Source organism: Gracilinanus agilis, chromosome 5 (genome assembly GCF_016433145.1).
Source record: "Gracilinanus agilis isolate LMUSP501 chromosome 5, AgileGrace, whole genome shotgun sequence".
Taxonomy (NCBI): domain Eukaryota; kingdom Metazoa; phylum Chordata; class Mammalia; order Didelphimorphia; family Didelphidae; genus Gracilinanus; species Gracilinanus agilis.
The window spans coordinates 298104984-298132301 of NC_058134.1; the positions used below are offsets into that span (position 1 = coordinate 298104984).

At 38.5% G+C, this 27318-nt stretch overlaps 1 protein-coding gene across 3 annotated transcripts in view; it reads right to left on the bottom strand.

The window, feature by feature from the left end:
* ERGIC2 (ERGIC and golgi 2) overlaps positions 1–27112 on the bottom strand; it is a 99736-nt gene extending 72624 nt beyond the window's left edge. Inside the window, exons 1-2 of one of the 3 annotated variants that reach the window (XM_044677443.1) lie at positions 26969–27112; positions 12954–13153 (exon numbers count right to left, since the gene is read on the bottom strand). The gene's annotated coding sequence lies outside the window, so the exon portion shown is untranslated. Of the gene's footprint in view, positions 1–12953; positions 13375–26968 lie in introns of those variants that run through there. The other 2 variants (XM_044677442.1, XM_044677444.1) reach the window with 2 other exon arrangements.
* Between the last annotated feature and the right edge of the window lie 206 nt (positions 27113–27318).

A 27318-nucleotide genomic window follows, 5' to 3' on the forward strand; every position in this document is an offset into this window, starting at 1 on the left:
TTGAGTAACTGAAAATTCAATAATGGTCCCACAGAGCAAACACTGTTATCTATTTCCCTGCTGCAGACAGACATGAGAGATTATTACAAAAGCAGAATATGGTATACATTTGTCAGGCAAGTTCACTGAACAGCCTGATTTTGTTTAGCACTTTTCACTGCTATAAAGGAATTTTCAATTCTAGAGAAGTATAAGAATAGAAAGGAGTTTATCCAAAAATGTTTTTGAAAAAATAAGAGATATGAATAAAACTTTTTTTAAATACTCCTGCTTATAGATATCGACATAGTTTACTTATTCAGTCATTTTTCAATCATGTCTGACTCTTTCTGACTCCATTTGGGGTTTTCTTGGTAAAAATGTCGGAATAATTTGCCATTGCCTTCTACAGCTCATTTTACAGTTAAGGAAACTAAGGTAAACAGCCTAGCCTAAGATCACACTAAGTACCTGAGACAGTATTTGAACTTGGAAGATGAACCTTTCTGATTCCAGGCCCACCACTCTATCCACTGTGCCAACTAGCTCCCCCTCCCCCAACCCCATCCCAATTTACTTGGAAATCTCCAGAAAAAAACCAGTGATGAAATTAATCAAGAAAATTTACATATTGAATAAATTAAAAGGATACAAAAAGTCACAAAATTGTCAGTTTCTTAAGTAACATACCAACATATTTTATCTTTTAATACCATAAATACAATTTCTTTTTTAAAGGTAAAATAAGCAAAAAATTAAAGTCTGCAAAAAGAATAGGAAAGTCAGCAGATGACAAAGGCTAGAAATGTAGATATCTTAAAAAGTTTAATAATTCAAAAATGCAGAAAACATATGTACTGTTATGTTATTTTAGTGTCTTTTGTTACACATGCAGTATGTCCAATATTATTCTCAAACATTTCATTTTAAAATTTCTTTTTCATACAATATTTTCATTTAACATGCAAATACTTAACCCAGATTTTACAATAAAGTATTGTAAACCTCACCCCCATAAAAGAAAAAAATTACAGACTTCTCTGGTACAGAGGGCCAAAAATTTTACACAGATTTTCAAAATTGCAGGAGATGTTGTGCTGTATCCCTAATTCCTGTGATATTGAAAGGATATCTGAAATTAGAAAGTAGAACTAAAGGGGCAGAACTTAGGGACTTTAATCAACTGTATTATTTTTTTTTAAATCCTTACCTTCCACCTTATAATCGATAATTAGTATTGGTTCCAAGATGGAAGAGTGGTAAGGGGTAGGCAATACAGGTTAAGTGACTTGTCCAGGGTCACACGGCTAGGAAGTATCTGAGGCCAGATATGAACCTAGGATGACCTCCTGTCTCTAGGCCTGACTCAATCCACTGAGCTACCTGGCTGTCCCCAATAAACTATGTTATAAAGTAGTAATCCTCAAAATGACTTATTAAAAATACAGAAAATAGATCAGTGGATGGAATAGAAGATAAACAAGAAACAGAAACCAGAATTGTAGCTCACTGTGTAAATTATCTTGATATACTCGAGTAATCCTATCATGCAAATGATGAACATATGTAAGACTGACACTATTTACCTGGGGACCAAATTTAACTTAAGAAACTATCAGTTTCTGGGACCTAGAGTGACTTGGAGAAGCTGATATTCCTTGAGAGAATGAGAACAAATAAATCATACTGACACAACCACGGAAACCTGGGATGAGATACTTAGTTAACTTTCAGTTGGTCTCCAGTTCTCCTGAGCTCTGTTAACCTTTGGTTTTAACTTCTAGACACCTAGCCCTAAGACTCAGTGAGTAATAACTGTAAACTGTTCAATTCTTATCTTGTTGTCTTATGTCAAGTAAATGTACCAAAGTGTCTTCTGTCACCCCAATTCCTGGAAACTCTCTGCCCATAACACATCAGATCCCTTCCTGGATCAGCACTTTCCAAACTATTCTCTTACCTTTCTCTAGAAAATTATTTAAACTACTCTTTGCTGCTGTTTTTGAACCAAGCTTCTTGCCAATAGGCCAATTAGGTCCACATTCACATGTTTAGCCTTGCTTACTAAAGATTATTTTTATTTTAAAGGCATCATGTAGGTTATCTTCTCCTGGGAAAGTGGGATGGAGGTCTCTAGGGTACTGGTACTGTACCCCATGATGTTTGTTTCCCCTTGGGAGAGAGACCTAAGTGCCATAAAGCTCATGCCTCAGTTTATACCACACAAACACAAACTTCCAGGGAAAGGACTCCCTATTCCTGAACTTTTGGGAAAACTGAAAAAGCGGTATAATTAAAAAAAAAAAAAAAAAAAAAGAAACAAGTTCAGATCACATTGTTTTAAACCATACTACATTGTAACAATAAGTTCCCAATAGAAAAGTGACCTAAGCATAAAAGTTCATAGCAGAATAAATAAGAGAATAGACAAAAGACTGACAACTATGACCACAAAGAGAATTCTGAAGAAAGGACAGATGTCATGACAAAAACAGAAAATAAAAAATCAGACGAACCAATATCCTAAGGACATTCCACAATCAATTCAAAAGGGGCATGGAATATGAATATTAAAGATCATAACATTAAAAAATTAGAAGACAAGCAGATATATCTTTGTGACATCCCTGGGTAGAAATTCTTAATCAACCAAATTAAAGTCAGTTATAAAGATAAAAGATCATCTGATGACAACGTTGAAGAGCTTCTTGTTATACAAATAAAGAGCAATCTACCTTAAGATTTTTTAAAAGTTAGAAATAGAGAAAAATCTTTATATTGCATATCTCTAATAAGGGTTTGGAATCTAAGATAGTGAGAACAGAAATATTCATGGTCCCCCTCAAAGTCTTTAAGCTTTTAAGAGCCTAAAACTGCACAAGGACTTCTAAGATAATCACCAACAGACAATCAAATCAATTAATCAACGAGCATTTATCCCCATTCACACTATATTCCAATGAGGAAGTTAAGGGCTAAAAAGATAAGCACAAATATAAAGTTAATAAATACAAATCTATACAAAGCACTTAAGTACAAGTAATTTTGAAGAAGGGGCACCAGCAATGGAAAGAAACAGGAAAATTAATTAAGACTTCATACAGATTAGCTGCTTCAGTTGCATATTAAAGGAAGAGAGGAATTCTTGGAATGGATGGAAATAAGAGTATCTACATTACTGGGATGTAGAAAATCAAGGGCAAAGGCAGAGAAATAAGAGGAGATGTAGTGTTATGTGTTGGTAACAAGAGGGAAGGCCAGTTTAACTGGATTAAAAACTACAGTATAGACAGTAATATCTGGTGAGGATGGGGCAGAATCATGAATGGCTGAGGGTCAGCTTTTGAAAGCTGGTAAAGACTCAGACTCCGTCTAAGAATGCTTTAAATGTGTAAAATAAAATATAGAGAATTACAAAGTAAATCAATTATACTGAAATAGTTATCAAAACACTTTTTTAAAAAAAAGTTCTTAAGACTCTGGATAGAATTCTGGGAAATATCGACAGTTAAGGGGAACGATGTTAATGATTAAGTTAACTACTACATGTATTAGCATTGTGCTAAGTATTGAAGAAACAAAAAATGACAAGATAGCTCCTGCTCTCAAAGAGCTGAAAAATGCAGCAGATAGGTGAAGTGGAGAAGAATTTTAAAAAGCCCACTGGATTTTTGGAAAGAGATCACTTCTAACTTTTAAGAGAACAGCTGAAATAGTATAAAGGGATAAAGAGCAGGTAAGAAGCAGAGGCATTAAAATAGGAGTTTGGCTGAGAAAGGGAAGAGATACAGGAAAAAGAGTCAAAGAATATAAAACAAAGATTTCTCAAAAGAAAAACACACTGTCAAACACTTGAGAGAGTAGCCCATTCCATTTTTTAACAGCTTTAATTTTAGGAATTTTGTCCATATTATATACTGAAGTTTTCTTCCCTACTTTTCTAAACTGATCACAATTTGTTCTTCTGGGACAGCACAGGACAATATAAAGAAAACTAATTTTAGAGTCAGAGAACCTAGGTTCAAATCCAGTCTCTGAACTTCATTATTCATTTGACTATGGGCGCATCACATAACTTCCCTGGCCTCAGTTTCCTCATTCTTAAAATGAAAGGATTAAAAGATATGGACTCTGAAGTCCCTTCCAGCTCTAAACCTGTGATCTTAGGATCAGAGAATATGTCTAGTTCCTCTTAAATATGTTAAACATGTTAAAAATGTTTGAAAAGAGCTATATTTTATTTCAATATTCACCAAAAATCCTGAAATCTTTTCTAGGTTTAACTTTGCTAGATTTTAATTAATGCTGTCTTATACCACCAAGTCACAATGCAATTCAACACTTACTAAAATACTGTGTGCTCAGCACTAAGATGTTTTTAAATTGCATACCCCATTGATTAAATTAGAATCCAATAAAATTAGAAGTAGCTCAAAAAAAGAAGAATAAAGACATGACATTTTGTCAAACTAAAAACAAAGACAGAATTCACAGGTATTCCTTGCTTTCTGAAATAGAGGTACAGTTGTCCCTTGCTATGTCATGGTTCACTTATTGCAGCTTTAAAAAAAATATATGTGTGTGTGTGTATGTGTGTGTGTGTGTGTATATATATGTATGTACATATATATGTATCGTGGAGTTTTCGCAATATCGTGGGATTTTTTTTTTTAAGAACCACCAGTTTATTGAATGAAAAATCCAACAGCAACTCTCCCTCTACCCACGGCTCAACCAAGAAAACAGCTCAGCCCATGTAAGGTGCTTTGGACAGCAGGACTGAGGAAAAGGACCCAGGGGCACAGGAGGGCTAAGAAGGGAGAATGCCTTTCTGTCCAAACTGCTGGGATGGGGACTAGTTTGGGGGCAGGAAGGGGGTCTCAGTGGACAGAACACAATGACTGGAGGGCCAAGGCCTGTAGCCCTAGAACCTGGAGTTTAATCCCCACCATCTTCAGAATGGCAGAAGGGGAAGATGGGGCTCAAACGTGCCTTTGCCATGAAGAGGAATGAGGCCTGTGGACACACAGCCAGGCTGGGGCAAGAAAAAAGGGTGGAGGGATCCTAGCAGGGGCTTATCCAATCTGGGAGGCTGCCCACAGAAGAAGAGGGGGAAGGAAGAAGAAGTAGGACTAGGCCGGAATGTGGATGGTCACAAGTGTTTGGAGCAGAGAAGCCAGAGGGGGCAGGGTCTGGCGCACAGGGGAATCACACCAAACAAGAGGAGAGAACAGGCCAGAGGAGGGTGGCGGGAGTAGAAGCCAATGAGTTCTCTAAGACACATGCACAACATAGACTTCCAAGGACACCAGGAATGCTGGGCAGGGTCCTCTAGATGTGGGGCTCAGGGACAGAGGGACTCTTCCCTAATGTGCCCAGCTCGCCAGGAAACGGAAAGGCTTGGCCACCCTGACTGCCCCTTTCATGCTGGGTGGCCGGCTGGCTCAGTCTTTTTGGCCTCAGGTCACCCCTTTTGACCCCCTCCTCAGGAAAGTCGAGCTGACTTGAGACAGAGATGACATGGAGGAGAGGGATTGAACTAACTCCTAACCAACAGCTAGGGACCCATGGGTGTCCCCTCACCAGCACTGAGTTGTGTATCCTAGGCACTGATTGGATCAGTGACTGTAGCATAGGTCTGTTTGCTCTCCCACTACTTCATGGATTTTCATCTATTGCGAGGGTGTCTGGAACGTTAACTCTCGCAATAAGTGAGGGAATCACTGTATTCCACTCAATAAATATCGACTAAGCAATACCTTAGGTAAAGGATAAGGCAGATAGATAATGTCACAGAAGCAAGGAACATCAGGTCTGATATCGGGAGATAGTGGAGAACAGAAAGGCCTGGGGTGCAATGGCCCATGAGATTACAAAGAGTAAGACACAACTGAACAATAACAAAGCTCATTATAACAAAAGTTTAGAGGAATTCCAGAATCTCAGCATTGGATGAAACTTCAGAAACCACAAATTTCAATTTATACTTGAACAAAAATCTTCTCTACAATATGCCAAACAAGCACTTATCCAACCATTGGTTAAAGATCTCCAATGAAAGATTTTAAAGTACTCCATTATGGCACAAGCTGTATTTTCTATCAGAACCCATCACCATATTGATTATCATTCTCTTTATGAATAGTACTAATTGTTAAGGAGTTTTTTCCTGTGATTTTTATCCATAGTTCTCACTTCTCAACCTCTAGAATCAAGCAAAACAATTCCTCTTCTGTATTCTAAACCTTTCAAATGAGTGAAGGTATATTATTATATTATCCTACAGCCTTCTTTTCTACGAGTTCAACATGGCTTAATTTCATTCGTTGTTGTTCAGCCATTTTTCAGTCATGTCCAACTCTTTGTGGCCCCTATTTGGGGCCTTCTTGGCAAAAACACTGGAGTGCTTTGCCATTTCCTTCTCAGCTTATTTTACAAGTGAGGAAAATGAGACAAACAGGGTTAAATGACTTACCCAGAGTCACAAAGCTAGCAAGTGTCTTAGGACAGATGAACTCAGGAATTTGAGTCTTCCTGACTCCAGGCCCAGTGATCCATCCACTGCACCACCTAGCTAGTTTCATTCATATAGTTATAAAATGTGTTATCCAGCTGCTGACAGAGGGAAGAGTACAATGAGATATTCTGTATGCCCAGTGAAGATTACTAAAACTCTCTTAATACAACTTAGAAGGAAGGAAACAGTAATTTATTAAGTGTTTACTACCAGGGGTTGTGCTGAATGCTGGGGGATACAAATACAAGCAAAAAGAGAGCCCTTACCCTCAAAGCATTTACATTCTAAGGAAAGATAATATACAAAAAGGTGGAAGAGGGGACATTGACAGATTAAAGTACTACTTGTGGCACGATTTGAAGTTGGGAAGCTAGAAGCAGGACAGGAAGGGGAATCAATGAGGCCAGCCTGGGACTATCCTCAAGACAGAGACCCCAGGAAGAATTCACCACTGGGAGGAGGGGGTAGGCCTTATGGAAGGACGTTCTAGGCTGAGAAGGCCAAAGGGGAGGTTGTATATTCCCAGACACTCACTAAAGGAGTTTCCAGGATGAAACAGCATGATTTGGTAGTCTCACAGCCGGAAACAGCTAAAAGAGATCAGATTCTATTAGTGTTCTATTAGTGTTCTTCAGTACATTGTTACTCATATGAAATGGTCAGTCCCACTAACCAGAGATCCCCAAGTACTCAATTAAAGACATCTGTCCCAGATGCCATTCATACTTATTTTTTGGATCCAGTCATCCAATCAGTTCCAAATCTACCTAAATATACTATCATCTACTCTACTTCTCTACATATTGGCCATAAAAAGAACATAAGAGACTTTGTCAAGTGTTCTGCAAATATTTAGGCAAATTATATCTACACCTTTCTCCTGACTTATTATTCAAGTACTTTCTCATGGACTAAAAAAAAAAAAAAAAAAAAAAATGCACCGCATCAACTGACACAGCTGGGTTTTCTTTAAACTGACAGCCTCAAACCCTTCTATGAGTTAGGGGAATAGCATCCTTAAGCATGGGAAGACTTCCCTCATCAGAATGGGAGAATGAGAACTAATGTGTTCCAAAAACTAGGAAGGCAGTTAAAATGGGAGCTTGCCTAGAAAAAGAAGATGCCATGCATCTGAGCCATTGCCAGTCATCATTGCTACTGAATTCCAATGATTCTGGAAGAGTAAGACTAATCACTTTGTACAACTCTGACTCACTTAAATCCAATCAAAGTCAAGACATCACCCTGTGATGTTACTGGTCCTCTCTGAAAATGAAGGATAAACAATAATTCCAGCCCATCTAGTGGTAAAAGATTTTTTTTCTTGTCACTTATACTGATTATTGGTAATTGGAAAAGTTACATTTAACTGCTACGAGTCTTAAAATTTGAAGCATAGAGTTAACATCTCTTCCCAGTCATCTCAGGATAAGAATAGTCAGATCAGGATGGGCATCTCAAACAAAAGAGCTTCCATCTAAATCAGTCTAAGGGGTCCTTCCAAAGAAAAAGTTTCAGCAGGTTTTGAACTCATTTGTTAAAAAATTTAAAAAAGTAACATCTTCTGATTAATTTACAAATAGACATATGAATCTGCTAAATGAATTTCAACAACAACCTCTTCATAATTGATGAATAGTGAATACCATTTTAGTAAAGATATCGAGCACTGTAGCTTCATGGCTTGTGTCATTTTGAGATACTTAATCATTAAAATCAAATATGAAAAGAAGCTGAATTTAGAATCAGACCCCAAATCACTGTATCACTATATATTAAACAAAAATGTTCAGATATAATGAGATTCAGAATGCTTGCACTAAAAATGTATTTGAGAGAGCAAAGAGGGATTTTTTGCTCAGTTTGGTAGGAAGAATATAAATTATAAATTAGCAAAGATATGTATATGGAAGGGTGTGTATATAATCAAAACAGATTGGAGACAACTGATTTAGAAGACCTCACCACCTACTGGGAATCTTTCTAGATCTAAATCCTGGGTTTAACAATTATAAACATCTTTGATAATAAGCATACATATTAAGTCAATAAGCATTTATTAAGTACCTACTTTGTACAAGGCAGAGCCCGTTCCTGGTCCCAGTCCAGACTTTCTCTGGCCTTCAAAATTATGCTTTTACTACTGCCTCATCCTGAAGATTCCCCACTATCTGAGGATTACTTGCCCTGGAATACTCTACCAGACTTATAACCTGCTCACCCAATAATATCCTTCTATAAAGCCCCAGGCCTCTGAGCCCCAGGCCCCCTTCTCCCAATGGTGATTTCCTCCCTGAGCTTCCATTTTGTGAAGGGGCCCCTCATAGACTGGTTCCAGACTTTCTCTGGACTCCAAAAGATATCCTTAGGCTGCTACCTTCATTTTCCTTCTTCCCACCTCAAACCTTTGTCCTTTGTGTGTTTTAAGTTCCTTAAGAGCAGGGATTGTCTTTCCTTCTTCCTCTTTTCATTCCCAACACTTAGCACAGTGGCTGGTATATAGTAGGAGTTTAATAAATGCTTATTGAATTGAATTAGTGTTTAGTATATAACAGCATTTAAGAAATGCTTGTTTCCTTCCTTCCTTCTTTGTTTTTCTAAGAAATGGAGATACCAAAAAAAAGGAAAAAAAAGGTAATAACAACCCTTGTCTAATGTCTCATTTTATATTAATATTCAGAAGGCTGAATAAAGTTTTCTGTTACATCTATTAAGTACACTTGTATAATTTTGATATGAATATGAAGCACCTTACAGAGAAGAATAAAAGAATAATAAAATTGCCTAATAAAAGCTTATGCCAGGAACTTCTGTTGTTTCACCAAATCAAATGCTTTTTATAGTCAATAAAAAAAATAAACATGAGTGATTTGATTTTTTTGGACCTTTGATTTCTTCGTACCTTAAAGTCATTTTTGCACCAGGCCAACTATTTTAGTATGGCATCAATCATAATTTTCTTCATTCCCTGTTGTCTTGACCATCTTCTGGACAGCTTCCTTTTAGACATACCTTCCTCCACACTTCCCTTCACCTTCAGTTCTTAAATGAACATCAAATTAATTCAAATGTTGTTCTCAGAAGAGATGTATCAATTTTCCCCTCACCATCCCAGTACCCTCCCAGAACCAAACTTCTACTACTACCTGGCCATGTATGTGATCTTCCATATTAGAATGTAAGCTCCATAAAAGCAGAGGATAGACTTAACATTTGTTTTTAGAACAAAGTGCATCAGATTACCTGACATATAACAATGTTTACAAGTGCTTTTATAGATTTAATCCAATGTTTCACCTTTCTGCCTTGACATATGTGAAAGCAAAATAAGAACCTAGTCATTTTACTTGGCCATCCATAAGAATTACAAGAATTGACAAACATTCTCTTCAATGCTTATATATTTCACTTCACTTTTCCCTTCATTCAAGGAAAGAAATATACTTAATTTCCTAGAAATAGTTAATTTCATCTGGACCATTTAGAAACTATAAATACAATGGGACTTTATATACAACTACTTTCTGGAATTATTTTGAGAGGTAATGCAGCAAAATAGTTATTCTAGGCATTTCATTTTCCCAAAAGAAAAAAAAAATTCAAAAATTTCAAAACAAAAAAGCCCTCAGAAACAAGTTTTTCTCAGAGCTTCATTTCTGTAGCTCCATTTTCTTATTTTTCCTAGCTATTATGACATTCAAGGAACTCCTGCCAATCCTTACCATTCTCTCTTAGAGGAATCCTTTGTTCTAGCCAAATGGATCTACGTAGTGTTATCCAATAAAACCTTACATTTTTCCCTATCTGCTTTTTTTTTTAAATTTCACATATCCAACCATACTTCCCTTCTTCAATGCAACTGAGTCCCAATTTAAATCTCACCTCTCCTATGAATCTCCCTTGATTAATCTGCACAGAAATGTGCTCTAAAATTATGCAACATTTGCACAATTCTAGAACACTAAAATATCAGATTTTTAAAATCAATTTTTTAAGCTTGCATATTTGAATAGATGGTATAAAAGAAAAAAAGTTAAGCCTACATTGCTCTCCCCTTTCATTTCTGCCTCCTCATGGCTTCCTTTAAGTTCCAACATATACAGCCTTCCCTCAGTAGATTATTTCTATTTATTCAGTATATAGCTCAATTGTGTATTGTTATTTGCACATAATATCCAACATTAGACTGAACTCCTTACTAGGAAGGATTGTCTTTTGCCTTTTTCTGTACCCTGGTGCTTAGTAGAGTCTCTGGAGCTTAATAAAAGTCTTTCTTAAATTCAAGTGAGTTGATTTTGAAAGTGTTTTTTAGGCCACATGATTAAAAAGTCCTAAAATCAGCTCTGTAGTGTACAATAATATCTAAGTAGGTAAAAAGCAGGATCTAGCCCAGTGTTTATAAACTCAGATATAAATATATGTAGAACTTCCAAATAAATTTACTAATAAGTTTACAGAAAACCATCTTGCATCCATGAGAAAATATTATTTTCTAACTAGGCCTTTCCCACATATCTTCTGCCTCTAAGTTATCATGCTCATTTACTAAACAGGGGATAAAACAATGCTTTTGAACTCAAGAGAAAAAAAGAAAAGTGAAAAGAAAAGTGAGAGTAAATGCCACAAACTGCTGAGAACTTACACTCAAGCCCTTTATCTAACTGAAAGAAACAGACTGTTGCTGTTCTAAAGGGAATGAACTTTTAAAAAGTCAAAGAAACACTGGGATACATGATTCAGGAAATGAATGCCCTGAACTGTCATGTCCCAAAGAGGGGGAAAAAGCATGAAAGATATACCATGGGATAAAATAAGATATAGTAGCAATGAGAAAATGGTTGCTGATCTTTTCATTGTTTTGGACTGGTGGCCTAACAAGACAAATGATCCTTCCCTTTGATCACAACTGAAGCCAAAGTTGCCCAGAAACTTTGCAAGATCTTATCAAAATAACTCACAAACACAACCTACTTCTAAATTCACCTCTGTAGTGTCCTAGTAGTATTTGCACAATAAACCTGACTAAATGCCAACTTTTGCTATGGAAAGAACTCTTGATTTTAATTAATTAAATTGTAAATGTTATTGAGCATAAAATGAGTTGATATTTATAAAAGTGCTTTGCAAATCTTAAAGGGTTATATGCTTTATTATTATTACTATTAACATGGTAAGATAGGGTAAGACAGACATACACAAAAGCTCTAGGGGGAGGGGAGAGGGCAGGTCCTTAATCATTTCTAAGCCATAAAAAAAGGCCTGAGATCTAAAAGTTAAGAAAAAGATGATATTTTGTAGGGTTTTGTACCACATTCATAAAATTATCCTATACAGGGTCCTCTAAAAAGCACTGAAACGTGGGGGTATCAAGGTGGTTCGGTGAATTGAGAGCCAGGCCTAGATGGAAGGTCCTGACCTTAAAAACTTCCTAGCTCTGTGACCCTAGGCAAGTCACTTAACCCGCCCAATGCTTAGCCTTCACAGGTTTTCTACCTTGGAGCCAATAGTGTTGATTCTAAGAAGGAAGAAAAGAGTTTAAACAAATAATAAAGCAATGAAACCTTAGGCTCGGCTGTAGAAGTTTTTTGTTTTTTTAGGGGTGGAAAGGTTTAGCAACCAGCTCCAGATGTTACTCTCTATGATACTACCATATGTAGGCTCTCACTTGGGACCAATAACTATCCGGTCGGTTTCAAGAGAGGACTTGTCATTTAAGCACTTCCCCCCATCTTCTATTTTTACTGCCTGCTCCCCCCCCCCCGCCCCTTTTCTGGTTCCTTTTGGAGGTGGCTCACTCCATTGAGAAGTGAGATTTTTGAGGGCAGGGGCTATCTTTTGCCTTTCTTTGTATTCCCAAAGCTTGGCACCTAGTAGGCGCTTAATAAATACTAACTAACAGACCTCCTAACCCTAACCCTAATCCTAACCACGTCCGAAGCTCACCAGGTTCTCTCCCACAGGAGCCCCACCCCCACCCCTAGGTCTTATACACAAATAATCTAGACCCGCAACACGCGGGCCGGAATCCTACACAGCCCTCCTCGGGACACGGGTTGGGCTGGCTAAGAGTCTAGGTAAGCTGAAGCAAAACCCCAGTTACAAGTGAAATGCCCGCGGGGGACGTGGGAGAAGCCACCCGGCACAAGGAGGATCTTCAGGACAAAGGGAGTGGGGAGATGAAGGAAGGTGCGAACGTACACCCCCGTGCCCCTGGGGAATGACCAGCCCGCTTGGTCCCAGAGGAGAGATGCCGGCCGGGGGCGACCCGAAGGTGCTGGGCCAGTACCGCCCCCCAAAGAGGAGAAAGGGTGCTCGGGAACCCGGGTTGCCGCTCTCCTGGACCTGGAAGCGAGACGCCGCTCTGGGAGCCGACCTCACTACCTGGACCCGAACCCCTCGCTCAGGGCCTGTCAAAGCCAGCCTCGGAGCATCGCCCGGCACCTCACGACTCTTTTACCTTATGGTACAATCCACGCCGACCGCCATGATACACGGAAACCCTCAGCCACTCAGGCTCCCGTGCGTCCGGAAATATCGCGGTAGGTGTAGCAGAACCACCGGAAATTTGGCTACGGAGGAAGTTCTCGCGATATTTCCTGTGGGCTCCCCAACACACACACACAGCCCGCTGTCTCTCATAATTCCCACCTGCATAGTCTGAAAAAGTGGAGGTTAGAGAGGGAGGTGTGGTCAGTGCCAGCTCTGGGCTTCAAAGTAGGGCCAGAAATAAGCCCTCCTGTCCAAGGGCTGGACTAGGCACGATGACACCTGGCACAGAACCAGCGACTATATTCTAAAGTATCTTCTACGACAATACGAAGCTGGCAACTCCCCTGGATTGTTTCTTTTTTTTTTTTTAAAGTTTAATTAATTTAGAATATTTTTCCATAGTTACATGAATCATGTTCTTTCACTCCTCTCCTCCCACCCTTCTCCCGTAGCCAACGAGCAGTTCTACTGGGTTTTACATGTGTCGTTGATCAACACCTATTTCCATTTATTTGTATTTGCTCAAGGGTGACCGTTTAGAGTCTACATCCCCAATCATATCCCCATGGAACCATCTCTGGATTTTTCTAAGCAACGATTGCCATTCATGTTGATAAAACTGATTATCCCAGGATCCTCAAAATAGATGGCTGAATGTTCAACGTCAGCATTTACACCTTTGGAAATTTGTAAACACTACAAACCAGAGCTTGGTTTCTATTCATTGACTGTCCAGCCTCAAGAAAGTAATGAAGAAAATGTTAATAATGCAGTTGAAATTTCAGTGTGTCCCAGACACATTTTACTGGAGTCTGTTGTTAAACATTTACCAGCACTTTTTCCAGTCGCATCAGTCTAGCAACATCCCTTCACCTTTCCCTACAGCTAAAGTTTTGTGGGTTTTTTTTTAAGGGAGTAATGCAAAAAGCAATCTAGAATTAATCCCACAGAGTTAAAAAATTGTATACTCTTTGATCTAATAATATCACTTATTAGTTAGGTCTGTTTTCCAAGTTGCTCAAGGAAAAAGGAAAAGAACCTATATGTTCTAAAATACTTATAGCAGCTTTTTCTGTAGTAACAGAGAACTGGAAATTGAGGGAATACCCATCAATTTGGGAACGGCTAAACAACTTGTGTCATGATTTCAGTGATAGGATATTACTGCTTACTAAAAAGGAATGGCAGACTAATTAAAAACAAAACAAAACATGTAAGGACCTACCATAAAAGAAATTATGAAAAGTTAAACTAAAACCAAGAAAACATTACATATGTATCAAAAGAAATAATGTTTGAAGACCAACTTGTAAATGTCCACCTCCAGAGAAATAACTAACAAATAAACAGAAACATGAAGGACATAGTTTATATAAACTTTTTTTTTTTTTTGTCAAGTGATGACTTCACTAGTGTAAGGAAGGGAGGGAAGGAGGGCGATACCTAGGAATTTTGACATAACCAACAAACTTCTGCACTTTTAGGACTATGATTTTATTAAATATGTTTTTGAAACCCTAAATTTGCCCCCTGTCCTTTAGGAACTTGCCTTGGGGGAAACCCCTGACTGACCTTTACCTCTGGCCTGAACAATAGACTTTGAGGTACTTAATGATCCCAGTTTAGATAAAATTAGTAGGCAATCAAGTCTTAGGTACCCTTTTTGTCTTAGAAGTTTAGCCTCATGGGGCAGCTGGGTGGCTCAGTGGATTGAGAGCCAGGCCTAGAGACTGGAGGTCCTAGGTTCAAGTCCGGCCTCGGACACTTCCAGCTGTGTGACCTTGGGCAAGTCACTTGACCCCTATCGCCCACCCTTACCACTCCTGGGCTAAGGAAGGTCCCTAGCCCGGATGAAAAAGGAGGAGGGTTGGGCGTGGGGCTAGCAACCCCACCCTGTAAAAACTACATCTGCTAAAGAAACTGCAACCTAAAGTAGGGGCAGCTGGGCTAGCTCAGTGGATTGAGAGCCAGGGCTAGAGACGAAAGGTCCTAGGTTCGAATCCTGACTCAGACACTTCCCCGCTGGGAGACCCTGTGAGAGACCCATTGCCTACTGGTTGTGGCCCTATGCTCCTAGAATGGAGTCCCAGGTTAAAAAAAAAAAAAAAAAAAAAAATTAGAGCCCTCCCTGGTAGTCCAAGCCCTGACTGGAAACATCTTTTTGTAGCCAGTGTAAAGCATCATCCTCTTCCTGTCAGTCAAGCCCTGGACTGCTCTTTTCCTTGTATCCATTGTAGAGCTAATCAATCATATTTCCCTTTGCTCCTGTTGGACTTAAAAATTAGTCTGACTGACTACTGAACTATTTCTAGCCTGGACAAGCTACCCCCAGCCCCCAATGTTTCCCAGCACTGTCTTCCTTATCTCCCCCTATGATAAGCCTAAAACTGAAGCTATCTTATCTGATGAATATTAACCTTCTTGAGGAATGTTTGTCTATGTTTGCCTGCTTAACAATATTTGCCCACTTAATGTATGTTTGCCAAATGCTTCCTGACCCCTGACCCTGAAACCCCCCTCCCCAGATGCTTCCTGACCACCTGTCCCTGACACTACCTTGATAATTATGTATGTACCACCCCCTTCCCCAAACATTTCTATATAAGCTCTTGACTAAGAATTCCAAGGGGTCGGTTCAGGCATGTCTCTCTGCCTAGTGACCCTGGCTATAATTGCTAGTAAAGTAAAATTGCATATTGCATTGTCAGTGTGATTCTTCTTCCGGCCAGGAACCTGGGTTAGATATTAAAATTTGGGTACAACACTCCCCCAAAAGCCATATGAGAACCCCAAGTTCCGTTACTCTTTGGAGAATCATCCTGGGCAGTGCATTCTCCCAGAGACATTATTCTCAGGGTCCCAGAGCTTTGGCTCTGTGTGGCTGCTGAATATTAAGTACTTGTCTCTTATCCTGACTGAAGACTTGGTTTTTCTGACCATTTTAGTGGTTCTGCGTTTTTCCAAGTTGACAATTTATATTGATATTAAGTTAAATCCTACATCAGAAAATTACTGTTGGACTTTGAGTACTTAGTCACTTAGCCTAGCTACCTCAGCTTCCTTATCTATAAAATGGAGATAGCAATAGCACCAAACTCCAGTGATATTCTGACATGTTTAACACCTGGCTCTCCAAGAGGGAAATATATGGCTGATATCCTTTAAAATTTAACTTCTATTACTAGCATTTTCTCCAATACTTTCTTAAATCTAGAAATAAAATAAATAATAAATCAAACCCTGATTTGTAGCATTTATTCTCAGAGTTATAAGATGAGATAATATTTGCAAAGTGTTTTGCAACCTTGAAGGGCTAAATAAATACCAATTAGTTATTATTAAAAGACATTTCAATCTCTAAATTTCAATATCTGTAACAAGGTTGAGAAAGGAATTTCCAACATTCTTAAAAACAATTGTCTACTATATCCTAAGAAATAAATATGTTCAATCTACTTCTTTAAGTTCAAAGAAAGTATTTCAACCCAATTCATGATTTTATTTTCTGTAACTTGGGTTGCTATTCTGGCTGTTTTGGGATTGGAGAAATTCCCATTGGTTACACTTAATACCTTGTTTGCAAAAAAAAAAACAAATCTAGACTTATGGTAAAGATTATGGTAATCATTTTTTTACCCAATAATGTCCTATTGTTTTCATATGGTTTATCATTTATAGGTAACAAGTATTATACCAAGTCTTGCTATTTGACTTTATTTTTCTCCCTTTTACAGGTGCAATGTTTCAAATTAATTATAGAGAATATAGCTCAAATGTGCTTTCTTCAAAATTTATTTCTAGAGAAATTCAGAGAAACATGGGAAAACCAATTAATTTATGAAAGGAAAAAAAGTAGAGCCAGACTAATAATAAATATACCAAAGATGACATAAACTAAAACCCTTAAAAGTAGTGAGGCTCATACTTACTTCAAAAATCAATCTTTATCCCAGAGATTAGATGTTAAATACACCTTTCCTCTCAGAACAGAGTTGGAGGACCACATAGGCAGAATATTGCTTTCAACATATTAAATAAATACCATAAAAGTAAATTGGGCCCAGATTGTTGAATCTCAGCTTGAATAGGAAAACCAGAAAAATGGAGCTATAGAAATGAGGGGGGGGGGTTGTTGTTGTTTTGGAAAAATATCAAATTATTTCTTTCTTTGGAAGTTTCTGTTTTAATTCTGGTTTAAATTTTTCACCACCATTTACTTAAGGACAACATATAAATATCTCGAATCTGCAAAATCAATATAAAACATCAGCTACAGCCCCAGTGATAACTAGTTAGATCCTGCTCTACCTAATGGCAAATTCAAGCCTGAAATAATAGTGATAGCTGTAGTGTTAACTGGCTAGTTTCCTATTTTACTTGCCATCTGTTCTTTGATCTATGAATCATTATCTTCCCTTATTTGCCTTTTGAAATTTCATTGTATCCATCTTGCTTACATAACCACAACCACTATGAAGTTTCTGAAACTTATACCATAGATTCATTTATTTTTAGTTCAGCAATGCCTGCATTCTTTGCATAATAAACTGTGGTCTTCCTCTGTCTCTGTGTTGCTGATTGTATGACTTGCTGTACCGAATAAGCAGATCCTCAGACAATTTTTGCTACAAAATAATAAAATGCTTAAGATATCTATTTTCCTGGATTACCCAAAAATAATTTTAGGAAGTCTTAATCAGTTGCATATTAAAGAAAAACAACTTTGTATTTATTATTTAACTAATGAGCCATCTGAAGTAGCAGAAACCTTCAGAGACAACTATTCTGCAAGTTCAAATTACAAACTGGAGAATAATGCAGAGAAGATGCTACAATGAGAGAGTTGAAGAACACACTCTCATTTCAAAATGAACTAAAAACAATATTATTTTAATAGACAGAAAGCAATATCTCTAAAATAAAAAAGGAACATATTAGGAAAATAATTTGGGTAACTAGTAGCTGAATGGTTTGAAGATAAAAAGATTAATAGTTTAAGCTAAAACTATTAGCTAAACTTGATTTCTACAATTTATAAAGAACAAACCCTCCAAATAAGAAATAACCAAATTACATGTGTAATAATTTAGATACAGATTATTAGATACATGTAAAAAGATGTTTGAATTCCCTAACCAGAGAAATCCAAAATCAAGATAACTTTAATATATCTCTTCATACTAACAAATTAGAAAAAAATATGAAATTTAATGTTGGCATATCTGGAGGAAAATAGGCACTGTTATATTGTTGATAAGCTTGTATACTGGTACAACTGGTACATATTTTTGAGAACAGTCTGGCAAAATTTAATAAGTTACACAAGAGAGATTATACCTTTGAAACAGCACTTCTATTGCTGGTACTTTATCAGAAGGTACTGCTATTTTTCCATTTTCCCATGTGAATAGTTTAGTTACTGACAGAGAAAGGAAAAATGACGAAATACACTTGTGAAAGAAGCCTTGCTGGTTCCATTTAAGCCCTGAAGACATATGTATTGTGATAAGGAGTTTTGTTCATCTCACTCTGTTTCTATGAGAGCAGAATTTTTATATGAGGAGTTTTATTAATATCACTCTATCTCTTTAAGAGGCACTAGCAGACAGATCTTGCCCTTGGTCTCTTTAAGAGGCCAACTATAAAAAAGAAAGAGGCAGTTCAGAAAGAGCTCTTTTTCTTGCTGACTTCTTGGGAGCAGAGTCATTCTCTCAGTCAAGAAGATCTGGCAGTTACTTTTGAGAGTTTGGGATATAGATACCAATCTGAAAAAGAGTCTGGTTCCTGAGGGTTTTTCTGCTTGGTTCTTTGAGGAAGAAGGAACAGTCGGAGGGGCTTGCCTCCTCAGAGCTTCGGAGAGAGCAGAGGCCGTCTCTGTGTCAAGAGGACTGGCAATTATTTCTGACAGTTAATAGGAGAATTACTTTAAGGAGTTTGTCACTGATTCAGTGTTCATCGATTAGTTAGACAAGATAGATAGTGAATATAATATTAGTTAGACAGCGTAGTTAGTTAGGCCTGCTTTCCCAGGCAAGAAGCTTCTTCAATTTAGGGGTTCTTGGGATTTTAGTATAAGGATTTGGATTTTAGACATAGGATAAGATTTAAGAGCTATAATCTCAGTTTCCATCATCCTATTCCTATCCAAACCTCTCCTCTGTAATAAATAAGTGTTGCTGGTTTACCAAACTGGTCTCCAGACTTTCATCACAAGATTATTAACCCCTCACAGCTTGCAGGTAGTTGCATCCAAGGGCTTGCTTCTAGGCACATGGCATATGCTCCTCATCTTCCATTGCAGATCTGGGTTCAGTCAACCAGTCAGTTTACAACTACAGCATTTCATGGAGGTAGAAATGCAAAAGCAGACTGTAGTAAGCAGACTGTAGTGAAATGTATTATCTTTCTTTCTTTTTTCCTACCTGATTGATATGTAAGAATAGTGCCAATTTAGAACTGAGGAAATTATGTCCCAAAGATTTTAATGGTTTGCCTGAGGTCACATAGTGATGCCTAAATCTCACCTTAGAGGCCAGAATAGAAGATGGATTGAATAGGGAGATACTTGAGGCAGGTGGACCCACCAACAGGCTATTACAGAAATCCAGGGATGAGGTGATGAGGGCTTGTACTGGAGGGGTGAAAGTGTCATGTTGCAAAGATGAACTTGGTCAATAAAATGGATTTGGGAGGTGGGAGTGGATAAGAGATAGTGAGGAATCTGGGATGACACCTAATTTGCAAGCCTGAATTACTCAGAGGATGCTGCCCTCTACAGTAATAGAAAAGATAAGAGTGGCAGAGGGTTTGGAGGGAAAAATACTGAGTTCAGTTGTAGACATATAGAGTTTAACATGTCTATTGGACATTGAGTTCAGTGTATCTGAAAGGTAATTGGAGATGCAAGATTAGAGGTTAGCATAGAGGCTAATAAGGTATGTTAGGTAAACTTAAGGATCGACAGAATTAGAGATAATATTTAAATCCATGGGAGGATAAAATATGAAATCTGGTTTTTAAAGCTCTTTACAAATTGACTCAGTCTATCTTCCCTGCTCCTCCTCCTCCCCATGTTTTATGATACAGCCAAATTGGCCTTTTCTGTCACCTGTATTTGGCAGTGCTTGTATGATTTGTGGGCTGTGAGAGACATTTGAACAATCCCGAAACATTTCCTATAGTGGTACTGTGAATTACATGGTCTGTGAGGGTCCAAGGAAAGGAAGTAACTCTGTAATGACTTTTATGAAAGGGCCTTAATCCCAGGGTAGTAGTACTGTTAGACTAGGGCAGGGTTGGTGAACCTTTTTTCCAGTTCGAATGCCCAGAGGGCAAATTCAGATCCTCCATGAGTCCCCATTACGAGAGAGAGTTGACTGAGAAAGTGCTCACTTTGGGTGGCTGGATAGAGGGGGGTGCATTCGAAAAATTCCTCGACTGGTGGGAAGAGGCAGAACGGAGCAGCAACCTGAGTGCCCACCGTGAAGCCATGCCATCACTTTGCCACCGAGGGACTGGGGTAACAGGGAAGTGTAGTTTGCCAGAGGAGTGAGTTACAAGACTCTTTAGCAAATCCAATTCTTCTCCCAACCTCTTTGGTTAATAAATAAATAAATAAACAAATAAATGAGCAAATAAATAAATAAATAAACAAACAAATAAACAAACAAACAAATAAATAAATAAATAAATGAACAGACGGATGGACAAATAAATAAATAAATAAATACAAGGACTTGACCTCAGCCTGAGGGACTTGTTTAGGGAGGTCCATGGAAAAAGGCGAGGCTCATTATGGTAGAAAGAAAATTTATATTAACTATTTATATATTTTGTTCTAAGTTGAAAGGGCATTGGTCAGAAGTCATGAATTCAAATTCTTCCTTTTCTATGTGTATGACTGAAATAACAATCTCTTTAGGCTTCAATTTCTTCATCTGTAAAATGAGATTTTGAATTATATGGCTTCCAAAGAAACTTCCAGTTCTAAATCTATGATCTTATGACTTTCATTTTTCTTATTAGCGATTTGGAACATTCTTTCCTACAATGAATAAATTGTCATTCTTTTTTTGAGAACTGTTTGTTCACCTATTTTGCTAGCTACATCATACAATAGGAAAAGCAACCATTTTGGACAGGACCTCAGTTCAAATCCTTGGTAATCATTTAACTTCCTCTGCACATCTGTTCATTCATCTGTGTGGCAGGGCTCCTGGAACATGCCTGGATCATCTCTCTTGGAGGGGCTCTGAGATGCTGCCTCCCTATGCCCAGATCTCTTACCATGGAGCTCAGAGCAGAGCTCAAACTCAGTCTGGTGGCAATGACTGCTACCGGCACCTGAAACTGGAGACAAATGACACAAAATACAAATACCACCAGGCCCATTTCTGGCATCTGGAAGTACAAAAAATGGAGGAGATCAAGAGAAAGAAGTAGCAGTAGCTTGGGTTGTTTAGCTAAATTGGACCAGATTATGATTCTGTGTGGTAAGATGAGGAATTGGGGTTTGACTTGGCAATGAAGAAAACTGTTTTAGGAAGATTAATGTGGCAGAGCCAAAATAGGTTAGAGACAGATCATTTAGGGAGGAAGGAGTTGTAGTGCTCTGGATCTGACAGGATGGTGGAGGGAGAAATGGAGAAACACGTGAAAGGCATATTTCAAAAGGAAAATCATCCTGATTGGTTACAGATAGGGCTGTGGAATGGAGAAGAGGTCTGGGTGGTTTTGCAGGCATGCATGACGGTGTAGAGGAGCGGGGAGGGATAGAAGTGACAGGAGTGCTATGCTGCCTTAGGAACCTAAACAAATAGGTGGTAACATTGAAGTCATCCAATAACGAGCTTCAAAATCGTTCACATCACTTTTTCCATCCCATCCTTCCCAACTGGCCTGAGGGGGTGGGAATGGGAAAGCAGACAAAATAAGATTTGATTTAGTTTTAAGCCTTTAACGGTTTTTCAATAAGACATCTGAGGAAATAGGGAAGTGGGATTTCACGCAAACTTGCAGCTGCTTGTTTGGCTCAGATCATTTCCGTGTCACCTATCTGATCTCAGCTGCTCTCCACCACGGCTTCCCTCAACAAGGGCATCTCTGTGGCTAAAAGTTCATGAATGGCTTTACAAAGAAATATTTGTTTTAGGAAATGGGGTAAAAAGTACAAATTATTTATAGCACCATTTTTGGGTGTATGTGGTAGCAAAGAACTCAAAAACAAGTGCGTATCTCCTCAGCGGGGAACAACCGCACAAATTATGGTTTATGAATGTAGTGACATTCTAACGTGCTGTTAAGAAATTGCAAAAAAGAAATCTGAGAAGGCTAATATGAATTGTTACAAGGCTAAGTAAGTAGAACCAGGAGAACAATTTGTTCAGTTACCAAAATATGTTCAAGGAAAATAACTTTAAAAGCCTTTAAACTTTAATCGATACAGTGACTAATGATGAAATAATGAAAAGGGCGATAAGGCAGATTCAAATTCCACCCCCCAAATTTACTAGCTGTGGCCCTGGACACATTTCTTAAGGTAGAGATTGTAAGGTTTCAGTATCTCCATCTGTAAAATGGGAGGGAGAGAGTTGGATTCCATAGCCTACACCATGCAGTGCCCCATTCCCCCAACCCAGAGACCTCTTGCTGTGCCCCGCTCCCCCAAACAGAGTGCCATGCCTCCCTTTACCCTAGACAGGGGAGGAAGCACTCCTATTAGGCTTCTGGGGGGAGGAGTGGGTGAAGTGAGGAATATCCTCAGCTGTGGAGAAAGGAAGGGGAGTGGCTGAGTACTTTGCTCCCCTCCAGCTCTGCAGCATGTGAGCCCCCACCTTACTCCAGACAAGGGAGGAAGGAAGAACTCCTCTTGGGCTGCTGGGCAGAGGGGCAGGTAAAGTGAAAAAATGTCCTCAGCCTCAGAAGAGGGGCAAGGGGTCAGCTCTGCCCAGGTCCCTCTGCCTTTTTGGTAATGAATTCTGGAGGGTGATAGCATGAGGATCCACAGAGAGGGCTCTCTGTGCCCTCTCTGACACACATGCCATAGGTTCGCCACTATGGGCCTAAAGGGTACCTTCCAAATTTAAATCTATGGTTCTATAAGGAAGCAAGCCTACCTCTCATGTCTTAGCAGAAAAGTCATGCACTGGAGGTAGTGCATGAGAAAGAGTTTTAAACGTGGCCAATATTTGAGTATATTTGCTGTAAGTTGATCACTCATTTGTGGCTTTGAAATTCGGTTGCCGGCCATCTGGTAGCCTAAAGAGGAAGCCTAACAGTGGACTCCTAACTGAGAAGGGTTAGCTTGAACCCTCCTCATTATCTTCACTCTCTGCGCTTATATTATAAATATCTGTAAGTTGTAAGACTTGGGTTCAGAGCCCATACTGGGAATTTCTGTAGACTCCGGCTTTTGTGATCTGTGGCTCTCCCAAAAAAGTCAGTTTTGCTCAATAAATTTTGGCCCAGTTCTTTTTTTCTTTTAATAGTCAAACTTCATTGCTTTATTGATAAGGAAATTGAGGCCTAGGAAGAGCAAGTGGCATGCCTAAAGTCCCACAGGCAGTGTCAGAGATTTGAACTCAGATCTTCTGACTGCAGAGCCAGCGTGCCTTCTGCTATGCCTCCCAAATTGTAAAAGGGGAAAATGGGAAGATTATGGTTGGACTGGATATTTAAAGTTTGGTCGCCGATCAATTACTCGATTCCAAAATAAGTGAGCTAATTCCATTTACACAAAATCAAAGCAGAGAATTTTTTTTTTGTCCCTCTATCCTGAAGGCTTAATCTAAAGCAGTGATTCCCAAACTTTTTTGGCCTACTGCCCCCTTTCCAGAAAAAATATTACTTATTCCCCTGGAAATTAATTTTTTAAAATTTTAATAGCAATTAATAGGAAAGATAAATGCACCGGTGGCCATCACCACTCCCCTGGATCACTGCAGCACCCACCAGGGGGCGGTGGCGCCCACTTCGGGAATCACTGATCTAAAGGTTTCTGAGGATATTAACTTGAGTAGCTTCAGGCTTATGGTCATTATATTTGCTGATAGGTATTAGCCTCTGGCAATAAATAAGGCATTCTATGCCTCAGGTATACCTTGGCTGGGGAATAAGTGTGGCATTCACTCAAGTTCCATGCAAATACTTGACAGGAAGTGTGGATATTAAAATTAATATACAAAATACTAAATATTATATTTATAAATGTTTATTAATAATAAACAAACATAAAAAGCTAACTAAAAGGGCACCAACCAGCCCGCTCCCAAGAGCAAAAGAGGAAGAGGGAGGAGTTATAGCCAACTATAAAATAATAACATGACCACGCAAACGTGGAGGCGCAGGAGAGATTAAAGGGAATTTTGGGAAATACTAAGGGACTTATGGGGGATGCAGTCTAAGGTTCAAAAATCTCCATTTATACAGCAGATACCTTTGCCCTCATTATTCTTTTTTATAATGGGTTAATTAGATTTCCAAAGTTTAAATATGTCTATAATTCATATCTTGGAGGAAAATACATGTCTATAGTCTGCTCATAGAATTATTTTAATTATAATTGTTATATAAAATAGACAATTACATAAATTGTATTTTTTAAATATTCTGTTTAGGGTTTCTTATACATAAATCAAACAATGAAAAAAGCAATCTATAAATGATTTGAGTTTTCATTGGTGTAAACATAAGCTAGTTATTTTATTTTTTTAATAAGCAATATGTGCCAAACTGGATCATTTGATACAAAAAAAGTGTACACCAAATAAAACTGAGAAAAACATAAAGAACACTGAACAAAGAATTAAATTTTAAGAAAAGAGGGAATCACCATAACTCATGTTAGGCCAAATGATTGCTACATAAAAGGCATGCTATAACTTATTCAGATAGTTTCAAAAAATCCTAAAAATGTCATTAAGAGTGTTAAGCACACTGTAAAACGAAACAGCACTCACTTTTATCAGCTAAGTCACATTAATGCTCTTCTTTGGGTGGCTTGGGTTCCCATCATTAAAACATGCTCCTCGCTATTTCTTCAAGGACTTGCACCTTTTAAAGCCATATTGGACAAGAGGCAACCACCTAATAAGACATCACTATTAATGTAACCCTCCCTGAAAGTGTAAGAAACTTCCAAATTCGTGTAAAAGACTTGTCCTTGGAGCATGCTCAGATTTCCAAACATGGAAGTCTCTGAGGAGCTCCTGCTGCCCATGCCTAGGTCTCTTCTTACCCTTTGCTGCATAACCAGAAGGGACTGAATCTTTACATCTGGTGAGATTGGGATGAAGATCAGTTTGCCCAGAGGGCCAGCACCCTAAACTGATCCGGTGAGAGGAGGACTTCCTTCCTCTGGCCCCGCTCTTCTACCCCTGTTCCAAGAGAAATCAGCCTCGAAGTGGTCGTTCCTATTCAGCCTTTATGTCTTCAGTTTCAGGTGCAAGTGTAATTCCCATCAGGGTGGGAATTGGAGCCATGGCACCATAACCGCCAGAGTTCCAGGTGGATGGTTTAGCCAGACTCCATGGCAGGAAAACCTTGCTTGGAGAAACTACCCGGGTACCTGGGACTTGAGTCCAAAAGAGTTTTTGATTTGGAATTGGGCCTGTGCTCTGTCAGAACTGAGATAAACTGTGAACCTAGCCCACTTTTCTTACTCAAAAATTGGGGTGATGTGAAGAGGGAAAGAGATTATGCCTACTATGTACTGGGGGGGGGGGGAGTATGTTTGCATATCTGAGATGATACCTTTGAAGTCAATATTCCTCTCTGAGAGCTAATCCAATTGTTAAATGGTTAAATGGAACTGAAGGACTACCTCCTACACTTGGAGAACAAAAATTGGTGGGGGCTGCAACCAATGGCAGAGAGCCTAGACATCCCCAACCATTTTAAGGGTGGAGGAGCTTGGGGAGAGAGCTTGGACTTCAAAAAGTGGGAAACCAGAGGTTCAGGGTTACATTAGAAAGAAATCATCATCGCAGGCATCAAATAGCCCTCCAAGGTCAACGAAATATTTTATAAATATTATCCCAACTTATCCTTACCACAACCCTAGGAAGTAGATGTTATTATCCTCATTTTACAAATGGGAGAACTGAGGATGGCAGATTAAATGACTTGCCCAGGGTCACTAGTTAATTAGTGTTTAAATTCAGGTCTTCTGTCCTCCAAGGTTCAGCGCTTTATCTACTGCACCAAATACTGTCTAAATATCTTCCTTGTTGAAATCCTTCCAATTCTTTGAGGTCTAGCTTGGGTTGCCATCTTTGGTATAATTATATACCTTTGATTGAATATACACTTTGATATAATTGTTCCCTACTCCCTGCCCCTAAACCCCTCACCAGAAATGATCTCTTTTTCCTTAGAGCTTTGTTGGCTCATCATAGGCTAATTGATATCACATTTTCTTATGGCTCTGACTTTTCTGCCCCTCTAGACTCCTTGAGGGACCACATAACTCATCCATGTAGCTTCCTAAGGTACAATGCCTTTCACGTTTTCTTTTTTTTCTCAACCTGTGATTTCACTGGAAAGCCATGTGGCCACTCACCAACTTATGTGCAAATTAAAATCTTGGAGGCTTACTTGGGTCGGTGAGAGGTTAAGTGATTTGCCTATGATCACAAAGGCGACAAAGGTTGTATGTGTCAGAAATAAGATTTGAATCCATTTCAAGTTCTGGCTGTCTCCTTGCTTTCCATATAGGAGGGACTTCATGCATATTTATTGATATTGAGTTTAAAATATTGCATAAAATGATCTATGCTATTCCTATTGATGGAGAGACATGTACACAGAGACCTTTTCATAGGCAAAAATGAAGATAGCATCTTGTGGCAATAAAAACCTGTAAGTTAAAATAGTTGTTCATTTTACACATGTTTTAATGTCACTAAGTATTTTAGTAGAAAGATCCTTTAGAGATCAAAAAAGAAATACTGAATAGGGACCCACTGCTAAAAATTAATGCCATACCTTCTGCATATATCAAATAGGACCGTTTACTCTGAAGAATTTTGACACGATAAGTATGACGATGCCTCTGATGCTCTAGCAGTTATACTGTCTCAAACATTAAATCACACACATACTGAAAACAGAAATAACAAGGAATTTCTATTTTAAAGATAACTATTCAATATATTTCCCTTTTGTACCTAAACGTTAAAAGCGAAGACATAAAGATTAACTAAGCATTTTTCAGTTTGGGCAATAAATCAGTTGAAAGCCTTTATTTAGTTTACTCGACTATCAGGAAATCAAGATATGAAGTACATTGATTCTTCAAAAAAGAAATTAAAAGAAGCTATTTAGAAAACCATTGT